Raw genomic sequence first — 11793 nt, forward strand, 5'->3', positions numbered from 1 at the left:
AATCCCGTTTTACGTTATATCGTTCAGATGGTCGTCTGTGGGTGTGGAGAAGACGTGGGGAATGATTTCTTCCGACAGATGTACAATCCACCGTCGCTTATGAAAGTAGATCTGTTCTGCTGTGGGCATACATAAGTTTTGACATGAAAATCGATCTCGAGATCATTCGCAGTGAATCCTTAGCTGCTCGATGGTTCATTGACGAGATCTTAGCGCCACATGTGATGCTACTTCTCGTGTGAGGTAACTTTGAAGAAACGCGTATTCATGCATGATGATGCTAGAACGGATGATACAAACATCGTTCGGAGATTCCTACAAGAGTACGACTTGCAACGAATTGAGTGGCAATCCAGAAGTCGCGACCTGAATCCGATCAATGAAACCTCAAGTTTGGGACCAACTGGATCAACGCATGTGAGTAAGAAATCCACCACCCGAAAAAACACGCCCTTGAAGACTCCCTTTTGGAGGATTGTGGACGAGTTTTGAGTATCCGAAGAACACTTTTCATTTCATTTCTTAATTGTTGCAAAGAAGAATGTTTGTTTCCATTGCGTCTCTTTTCATCTCAATATGCGTGTGTATCATGAAGTAGTAAGTTACCTTTTTTACCAATATACGCACAGCTCAGGTGCTAAGGGATTGGTCTTCTAGAAAATTTTTCTCGCTAGTGGTTTAACGTCACACTAACTCAGAGGAAATAGTTAGGACTGGGAAGGTAGCAGCCGCGACCTTAATAAGGTACAGCCTGGTATGAAAATAGGAAAGCACATAAAACCATGTCTTCGGGTGTCGATGGTGGGGTTCAAATCTACTACCTCCAAAATGCATGGCATACCACACAGCCAACTTACTTGGTAACTGAAATTCCGCCTGGTTGCTGGTTCGAATTCAGCCTATGGCATGGATGTGTGTTTTGCCTTTAGCTGCGTTTCTGATGTGATATTTTGGTTACCATTAATCAAATTTAGATATCAGCTGAGTGGTCATCGACTTCACTGTCAAGAATGTTTAAATATAGCCTAAATACTTCGTAGCACATCAACTGACCAATCTAACAGTCACGGGAAGTGAGAATTGACTTGGCGAGGACTTGAGTGAAAGAAGACGACATAGCGGACAGAGATAAATTTAGACAACGAATGGAGGAGTTCAGAGGTTTCCAGGAGCAAGTAATGCGAGGTCCTACGTAGAATAAACAGGAGAAGGAATAAAAGAGATAATTACAAAAAACGAAAGCAGAAACGGCGAAACAGAGTAAAGACTGTTAAACATAGTCCATAGCTAGCCTAAGAGAAAACGAAGAATCACATGTACTAAGATCATTAATGAGGACCTGAATAAGTTGTATGCATCTAAAATATCTATACAGTAACACAGAATAAAAATTATCCATTTCTTGATTTTTGTACTACGGCTTACTAGGCTGAATTTACAAACTCCGGATCCATCGCCTTTAATCGAAACGGTCGTATAATGGTAATCGAGAAGATTCACCCTAGTCTGAGCAAAGCGACAGTGAAGTCCAAGTCGGCGGACATTAGAAGGCACTCACAATCAAGGCTGGCTCCATGACAAATGGATTGTGATGCGTAAAGAGAAGAGTGGAAGGGGAGGGGGGTGAGAGGAGGAAGAGAAGAGTTTCAACCTCTCAAGAAGATGCTTCAGAATAATTGCTTGCCAGCCAGGCTTTCATTGTTCATAAAAAATTAGCAGACTACTTGTCTTCCAAGCATACTTGAACGACTAAACAAAGCACAAAATCTATGGGAAGAATATCATAAAAGTCGAATCTTCCAGATAATAGTAGAGTGGGTTATAAAAACAAACTGTAGACGATCCCGTACACGTGTAGCTCGTTATATGCCGGCACGCCAAAGTGATCACTCTAGAAGAACTTTTAATCCATCCGCGTGGTGGCCATTACTAAATGTTTACATTCTTTTTACGAAACATGTATTGTATCGAAGATATTAATAAATATGTTGCGATACAGAACGTTTTCTAATGAATTAGCATCTTAATTCTGTAAGAAGATATCTATAAATTGCTAAATACAGGGTGGTTAGAAACAACATGGACCGGGTTTACGAGAGCTAGAGCGTTGGTCATACTGATAAGTAATTTGGAAAAAAATATGTCGATATCTCACGCCGTTGTTATTTTATGAGCTGCTGAAATTAGCTAATCAGATCGCTTCGCGGACGATTTCAGATGGGCTTTGCGAGAAACTTCTCCAGGGGAGGGGCTCCCTACAGATAGGCTCGGCCCTTAGCAAGCACGCTACGGTGGCATTGGCTGAAACCCACGGTGTGTTTGTGCTTGATGCTCATTTCTCGGCGAGGCTCTCAAACCCGACCAAGCCACGAGCAGATTTAGCGACGCCGCCTCGTACAGCCCATTTCAATGCGTCCGCGAAGCGATCCCATTGGCTAACTTCAGCAGCTAATAAAATTACATTGGCGCGAGGCATCGCCATTTTTTTCATATTAGTTATCAGTATGTCCAACACCTTAACGCTCATTTACTCTGTTCACGTTGTTTCCGACCATTCTGTATAATGCTGAAATGTGTGTCAAGTGGACCACTACATGGAATATGTACCAAATGAAACAATTCTACTCTTCAATCAATCACGTAACCGTCTTTTCCGTTCGATTTCTTCAAGCTTTCAGTGTCTAGATTAATTTTACGGACATGCTCTGTAACCTGTGTCCGTTACTTACTCCTCACACACTGGGCAATTGTTCGCGGTAGCCGTAAGCCTGAATTCGGGAGACGAGTTCGCAACCTACCGTTAGCAGACGTGTAAACGGTTCTCCAAGATTTCTCATTTTCACACCAGAAAAATTAAGGTCCAGCTCCATGGCTAAATGATAAGCATATTGTCGTTTTGTCCAAGGGAACACGGATTCGATTCCCAGGAGCGTCAGAGGTTTTCATCTCAATTGGTTAATTCTTCTGGCTCGGGGACCGAGTGTTTGTGCCGTCTTCATAATTAGAAATCACCTTAGGTGGGGCCTCACCCTCACAGACATGCATGTCGCCTACAGGCCGTCTACTAGAAAAAGACCTGCACCGGGACTCTCTGGGTCATATTATTATTATTATTATTATTATTATTATTATTATTATTATTATTATTATTATTATTATTACAACTACTACGAGGGCTGATCAATAAAGACTGAGACTGATTTTCTCATGTAGCTTCCGTGATAGTTTCATATCTGTAACAAATATTTGAAAAGAACGGTTTTTTTATGAATAATGTCCATAGGCGGCAGCACTCCCGTATCGGTAGGTTGGTACAAGACCAACTACAATACTCAGACCACAATACAGAAAAAACATGGCTGCCGTACCAGGCCAAAGCTGACGTGGCGAGGAGTAACCTAATAATGGTCGTGAGAATAATGGTCGTGAAAATGTTGCAGTACGAAAATATTTATTGAAGGATTTTAAAAAACAGCATTTGATACGTAAAAGAGAAATAGTAATTTTACGTGCTCTTTATCTAGAGGATTTTTTTCTTGTTTAACGTCCACTATCACTTCGAAAGGTTTTGGCGATGGATGGAAAGAAAGGGCTACGAGTGGGAAGGTAGCGGCCGCGGCCTTAAGGTACAGCCCCGGCATTTGCCTGGTTTGAAAATGTGAAACCACTGAAAACCATCTTCAGGGCCGCGCGTTCAGGGTTGAGTCGCTGTGATCTTGCATTCGGAAGATGGGAGGGGTTCGAATCCCATCGTCGCAGCCCTGAAGATGGTGTCACACTAGGCGAATGCTGAGGCTGTACCTTAATTAAGACCACGACCGCTTCCTTCCCACTCCTACCTCTTTCCTATCCTTCCGTCACCGAGAACTTTTGATGTGTTAGTGTGACGTTGAATAACTGGCAACAGAAAAAAACATTACAATAAACAACAAGTTATCAACGCCTAACAAATGTCACTTCGTTGAAAACACGAATACGGACTTAAGAAAAAATCGACACAGCACCAAACAAATAAGTAGTTTTCCGAACATGAACACTGTGACCCATTATCCTATTATGCATCATTCACCAAAATATTGAAGTTGACTAAAACTAGCACTACACACATCCTACAACTCCTCTTTTGAAGTTTCTTGGCAATTTTCCATTTGAGATCGTATAATTGTTGATAAAATTACTGGCCAGAATTTTTACACAGTCCTTTATAATTTTTGACGAAGAAACATCACACTTCCACACATCACTTGAACAATTAATGTTACTTTCAAAGGTGAATACAAGGCTAAAACAAGGGCTCTATTTTTCAGAAAGTTCCCCAAAATAAAGATTATGTCACTCATTTCAATACTACTCTCTCTGTAATTACCAAGGTGACTTCCAGAATTTCACATTTTCTCTATCTCTCACAATTGAGGTTGCCTTGCTCGTAACATCCTAATATCAACTTTAATTTTTCTGCTAGTAAAGCAATAATTTTAAAATACACTTGCGCTTGTAGGTCACTCGTCACTTTCATATTGATGGAATATCTACTGTAGGTCTTGAGAACATTATAATATTTCTCAATCACGTTGAATGGACTCATATTTTTGTCTTAAAAGGCTGAAAATATCTGTATCATCTTCACACCAACGTTTAAATGCTACTTCGTCTCTCAGTGGCAGTTGCTGTTCATGCTTTTTAGGGCACCTTCCTCCTCGAGGTAAATAAATGTTATGCGAGAGACAGGTCTCAGTGGACAATTTAAGATATTTCCTAGGGAAGCGAATAGGTTCACTATTCTCAACGGGAAATATAATATCTTTGCGGACAATGAACTTAGAGTAAAATATTTGATGCACACGACAAGTTCATTTTTTACAGCAAAATTTCCCCTATCAATGCACCGAATCCATTTCTCCCGAAATGGAGAGGGCAGACATACGCGAAGAATTTCCGTAATTTGACCTGCAGAGAGGTACACAATACAGCACACTACATTCTAAGTAAACGCCAATAATTATAACACCACCTCTCAAACACAATGATAAACAAACACATAACCTGTACGGTACCACGTTGAAACACGAATTAATTAACCTACAGGTATTTTAAGCTTTTAAGCTTCCGTATCAGTACTGAAAATCACGAAGTACGATCATATGCCCACTCGAAATACCTATTTCACAATTATTGCTTTAAACTCGTATCCACAATCACATTTAACCTTCGCCTGGCCCGCACTCACGGCCATATTGCCATTAATCGAAACCTGCCTTGAGGTCTGAGGATTGTAGTTGGTCTTGGTTGGTAGTAATGCTCTATTTTGTAGACGCTACGTGCATTTCGCATAGGTACCAGACAATGGAGGTGACGCGAGAGGAGCAGTACAGCGCAATCAAATTCTGTTTTCGTTTAAACCATACAGCCACTGAAACTTACGAAAAGCTGAAGCATCATTATGATCCTGAAGGAAAACAAGCCAACACAGCGTGGAAATCGCCAAAAAAGGCAAAAGTTGCTCCATCTGCAGGGAAAGTGATGGTGATCACATTTTTGACTATAATGGAATGATTTACCAGCATGCAGTTCCCCCCCCTCACACTACTGTCACTACACGTAAGTATCGGCTACACTGAGGAAGCACATTGCAAAGAAACGACCAGAGCTTACTTGCACTGGGTGGCGACTTTGTCATGACAATGCACGGCCTCACGTCGCGAATCAAGTCATGCAGTTTCTGACTCGATTTAACATTACCTGTGTACCGCATCCACCTTATAGCCCTGATCTTGCACCCTGTGACTTTTTTTATTCCCATCACTAAAGGTAAAGCTTAGGGACATTCGATTTCAGAACTCTGAAGCAGTGTTCAAAAAAAAGTGAGACGATTCTCAAGGACCTGTCAAAGAATGGTCTGCAGCATGTGTTCAAGGAATGGCAGAAACTCTGTAAAAGGTGCATTGATGTAGGAGGCGACTACTTTGAAAATTATCATGTAAACATTGAAATGGAGTAATAAACATCTGTGAACAACATCAGTCTCAGTCTTTGTTGATTAGCTTTCGTATTACAATCTAATTAAGGTCACAGCTCCTTCCTTCCCAGTCCTAGGCTGTCCCTATCCTAGTGTGTGCAATGTTAAATAAGTAGCAATATATATATATATCATTCCCTTTACAGCCGTGGAAGAACCGAGAACAGAACACGGGCCAGCTCACCGGACCATAAGTTACTTACTTGACTCCTAGAAGATCTCTACATTATTAATCAGCAAACAGTCAATTAATACCTTCCATTTAAGGAGCACAAACTATGAATAATATTGCTGAAAGACTACCTCCTTTCCTGTTTCCTGTAACACTTTTAACAAAAGCTCCATGCTACCAACATCTTTCACTACAACCTGATTATCAGACTGGTTTCTACTGCTTGTCATGCCTCCCTACCATAATCCCTCAGGATGACCGACGTAGTTTCCCTTGGTCCTCTGCCATTCGCCTTAAGACAAGAATTTAGAATTGGCTTAAAGAAGCCGGACGAGAACGTTAACCAAATCCAGAAGAATGTCTCATGCATTAAAAAAAAAAAAAAAAAAAAAAAAAACACCGAAGCTATTGTTTGATGGTGACTTGGTATCTGTGGAATGTCCTACCGATTAGTTCCTTCAGATTCAATGTCCATTATAATGAACACATTGTACATTTATGTACTACTTTGAAAACTGTGTATAAATGTACCGCTTTTCTGCTGCTTTCCGTAAGATGACATAAAAGGACTTGCTTAATGCAAAAATATAAATGAACACCACAGCTTCCAAGAATGCATAAACATGTGCCGGGGAAGGTAATAAGAGTTTCTTTGATTATGCACTAAGCTCTCTCTGTGGATCAGTGAGATAGAGTGTTGGCACCCGAGTCCCATGATCACGGGTTCAAACCCGGTATAGGTTGCTGAATGTTTGAAGGATGGATAACACCATTCGACACTTTATATCGTAAAAGATGCCTCACGATACATGTGATGTTTATCAAACCAAATTATTTTAATACTTAGTCACAGATCATTTTTACTCTGACATCTGGCGGAGTAAAACAGAACGTCGAATTGACACGCAGGCAGGCTAGATGTGTCAAATTGAAATGTCTGCACAAGGCAGCTGAGGCTAAATGCTTCTTTTTTTTTTACAAATACATAAAAATTTAACGTTGAAGAGAAATGTTTGTATATAATAAATTAACATATATTCTTAATTTGTTGAAACTGGGCAATGACACATGTTACTGTTTCTTGTACAGGGAATTGGATACCCTACAAATGCCAGTAATTAAGAAAGTCATTTCTCCCTTCATGGGGTCAAAAAGATTGATTATTTTTCATATAGGGGAAAACCTCCCCTGCGAACCATGTGACATTGCCGCGGTGGGGAGGCTTGCGTGCCCCAACGAAGCATATAGCCGAGCCGCAGGTGCAACCATATCGGATGGGTATCTGTTGAGAGACCAGACTAAGGAATGGTTCATCGAAAGGGGGGTAGAAGCCTTTCGGAAGTTGCAAGGGCGGCATATGGCCTTGTAATAATAATCAACATGGCTTAGCTGTGTTGATACTGCTACACGGCTGAAAGCAATCCTGACTTTACGTTTGATCTTAGAGGATCGAATCAAGAAGGACAATCCCACGTACATGACATTCATAGATCTAGAAGAGGTATTCGATAATGTTGATTGGACCAAGCTATTTAAGATTCTGAAGGTGCTTGGGATCAGATACCGAGAACGAGAATTATCTACAATCTGTATAAAAATCAGTCTGCAGTAATAAGAATCGAGGGCTTTGAAAAAGAAGCAGCAATCCAGAAAGGAGTGAGGCAAGGCTGCAGTTTGTCTCCCCTACTTTTCAACGTTTACATAGAACAGGCAGTAAAGGAAATCAAAGAGGAATTTGGAAAGGGGAACACAATCCAAGGAGAGGAAATGAAAACCTTGAGATTTGCCGATGATATTGTTATTTTATCTGAGACTGCAGAAGATCTTGAGAAGCTGCTGAATGGTATGGACGAAGTTTTGGGTAAGGAGTACAAGATAAAAATAAATAAGTCCAAAACAAAAGTAATGGAGTGCAGTCGAACGAAGGCAGGTGATGCAGGAAGCATTACATTAGGAAATGAAGTCTTAAAGGAAGTAAATGAATATTGTTACTTGGGTAGTAAAATAACTAACGATGGCAGAAGTAAGGAGGACATAAAATGCAGATTAGCACAAGCAAGGAAGAGCTTTCTTAAGAAAAGAAATTTGCTCACTTCAAACATTGATATAGGAATTAGAAAGATGTTTTTGAAGACTTTCCTGTGGAGCGTGGCACTGCATGGAAGTGAAACATGGACGATAACTAGCTCAGAAAGAAAGAGAATAGAAGCTTTTGAAATGTGGTGTTACAGAAGGATGCCGAAGGTGAGATGGATAGATCGGATCACGAATGAAGCGACACTGAATGGAATTGGCGAGAGGAGATCGATTTGGCTAAATTTAACTAGAAGAAGAGATAGAATGATAGGACACATCTTAAGACACCCAGGACTTGTTCAGCTGGTTTTTGAAGGAAGTGTTGTTGGTAAGAAGGTTCTGTAAAAGTTGCGCCATGTAAAAGTTGCGCCGAGTAAAATTTGCGCCGTGGAGATTCCCCGCCGGGAGTATAAGTGGTTTGACAACTGTCTTAAGCAACTACTACTTGCGCTTCACCGCAGGGGCTTATTTCCAAGTTCAAGGAATGTCTGAATATATGTAGTACTAAGATTTTGAAATTAATATATAAAAAATGTTATTCACTCTATCAATGTTGGTTTCTTGCACATTTTGAAAACCTGCATCGTATTTATATCAGTGGGTGAAATGTGTATAACTACGTAGTTTGACTTTATTTACAAACCAAGTGTGGAAACATGGAATCAGTCTTTCAGTCTTATGAAGAATATCCACAGCCTATGTGTAGCTAACTGACAGGGTCAGGAATCGAATGAATGAAGAATAAAATACCGCTAAAGAAAGAAAATGCTGCCGAATACGAGATCTGACGTGTTTTTCTGGACAAAGATTAATGGATGGCAAATGAAATGTAGCGAATTTGCTGAATAAAGAATGACCAGTGAAAACAGAAAAAAAACCTGTCTCACCCTACGTTTCCCCGACATGCACCCCTTATGAAGTGATAGGGGTCAAGAATGAACCATAGCTACTGCCAAGGAAAGGAAATTGTGTGCCCTGGCGAGGCCTGTCGCATTCGCCTGGGTATAAAAGATTAATAAATAACAAATGAAATTGTTTCAAACAGTGATGCTGATATAAAGATGAAGAAATCAGAAATTAGGAATAGTTTTATGCGTGCGGGACGAGGATTTGTGACGAGGCTGGAAAACCCTGATAAGGGGTAAGTAGGGAGTGGACACTGTCGCATTCTGAAACACGAAACTTCCATATGGAAGTCCCAAACAAGACCTCTCGCTAATGAGATCCTAGAATGATTAATGACCACGGCGCAAGTTTTACTGATTTTAACACGGCGCAACTTTTACTCGGCGCAAGTTTTACGACACCGGTAAGAACGGTAGGGGTAGACCAAGGTATGAATATGACAAGCAGATTAGCGCAGATGTAGGATGCAATAGTTACGTAGAAATTAAAAGGTTAGCACATGATAGGGTGGCATGGAGAGCTGCATCAAACCAGTCTATGGACTGATGACTCAAACAAAAACATAGGGGGAAAATTCAGGCCCGAAAGGATTAAAGACTAAAATAGTATATTTTCGACTGACGATGCTCCAGTGCACCTGCCAGTCTGGGTCATTCGACTGTTAGTTTTTAGCATTTTCTACGACGGACAGAGTCACCGTAATCGTTGTATTCCGAACGTCTTCACAAAGTGTGGTGTTTACGATGGTCCGACGATGGTATGTTGGCCCGTAGTGCAACTCGTACTATTCCTTGCCATCAGCTATAGTGCAATGCATTATTAAAAGCAACTCTTTGAAAACAAATCTAAAATAATTTGTTTATTTGCTTATTTATTTACCTACTTGTTCGAAAGATGCATAAGTCGATTATGCACCAATTCCATTTCCAACAGAAAACTAAACCAATTACGTTTATTCTGACAGAGTAAGCCTATACAACGACATGGGAATACACCGATACTGTAAATAACAGCCTGTAACGAGTGTTAAGTGTCAGTAACAGTATAAATTGCCTGAAAAAATGTTAAGCACCCAGAAGGAGTGGGTCAGTATTATCCCATTTCGATATACATGCATACCACTGATGTGTGACTAAAATGTTATATTTACAAGGATCTGTAATGTGTAGAGCGCCCAACAGAGTTCATTCGTGATAGCACCGTTCTGTTGTTGGTAGTTGTTACCAGTCAATTGCTTTGAGTCAGACAGTTAAGCAAGACGTATAGAGAGAACTATGTGCACCCGCGATGCTTCGCAGACGCGTTATACAGCCTATCCATCAACTGACAACATTTGACAGAGGCACCATTGTGGGACTGCATGAGGCTGGTTGGTCGTATCGTGCAACTGCCAGGCATGTGGGCTATTCAGACGTTACAGTGACCCGATGTTGAACTTAATGGGTTCATGAGGGCACCCAGTCACGTCTTGCAGGTTCAGGTCGACCAAGGAACAGCACCCCGAGAGAGGACCGTTGTATGATGCGCCAAGCATTGCGGGATCCCGTAACTTCGGCACCCGCCATCCACGAACATGTACTGGAGACTACAACATCCTGTGAGTTCCCGCATGGTCTCTCGACGACCCGTATCCGCCGGACTGGAGTCCTGCCACCCCATGCGTCGGGCGCCATTGACACCAGAATACCAACGCCTGCGTTTGAAGTGGTGCCTTTTCCGAGAGGCATGGACAGAGGACGACTGGCGTCGCATGTTCAGCGATGAGTTTCACTTCTCCATAACCTCATATGACCATCGTGTGTGGGTGTGGCGGCGTCGAGGGCAGACGGCAGACCCTGCCCATATTGTGGAAAGACACACAGGCGTAATCCCTGTGTGTCTATGGACTGCCTAGAGCATGTTGAGGTCCCCTCGTGGCCAGCAAGATCCCCACTTCTACATCATTGAACACATGTGGGATGACAAAGGCTGTTTGACACCATACCGAACCGCACACGAGCATGCATTGTGGCCATCCCATATTGTAATCAGTTAAATAAAGGCACACGGTATTCCAGCATAAATGTAGTTTAATTCACTTTCAACCACTCCTTGTGGGTGCTTAACTTTTTTTGTGTGAGACAGTGTATATCCTGCCTATCTCTTTCCAACCCGACAGCATGAATTTTTCTTAAACATATATTAACATTTAAGATACATCTATCCTCTCCAAACGTTCACCATTTTCTTATCAGAATTTTGGAATCTTTATTTGATACTCACCAAGTCCAGGAGATGCTCCGTCGCCACTAAACAGCCCACACCCTGTAAACATAAAGAAAGAATATGATCCAAAATTATATGTACGACACAACATTGGTGCTAACGAATGTTTCATTTTATGACCGCATTTGTACTCGAAATATATTTCCTACGTACTAGGTCGCATTCTGTAAAGACAGACAGACAGACAGACAGACAGACAGACAGACAGACAGACAGACAGACAGACAGACAGACAGACAGACAGACAGACAGACAGACAGACAGTATATACCGAAGAGATATGAAGTACAGAACAAAAATTGTCAACCGAGCACCAATAGTACCAGACCTGGCTTAGTGTCTATATCGACAACAATAA

The 11793-nt window shown here is 41.3% G+C and overlaps 1 protein-coding gene across 1 annotated transcript in view; it reads right to left on the bottom strand.

Moving 5' to 3' along the window:
• The window catches only part of Tpst (tyrosylprotein sulfotransferase), a 662871-nt gene extending 651394 nt beyond the window's left edge, over positions 1 to 11477 (bottom strand). Inside the window, exon 1 of the mRNA XM_067152638.2 lies at positions 11433 to 11477. The gene's annotated coding sequence lies outside the window, so the exon portion shown is untranslated. The remainder of the gene's footprint in view (positions 1 to 11432) is intronic.
• Positions 11478 to 11793: the final 316 nt, after the last annotated feature.

This window comes from Anabrus simplex, chromosome 8 (genome assembly GCF_040414725.1).
Source record: "Anabrus simplex isolate iqAnaSimp1 chromosome 8, ASM4041472v1, whole genome shotgun sequence".
Lineage (NCBI taxonomy): Eukaryota > Metazoa > Arthropoda > Insecta > Orthoptera > Tettigoniidae > Anabrus > Anabrus simplex.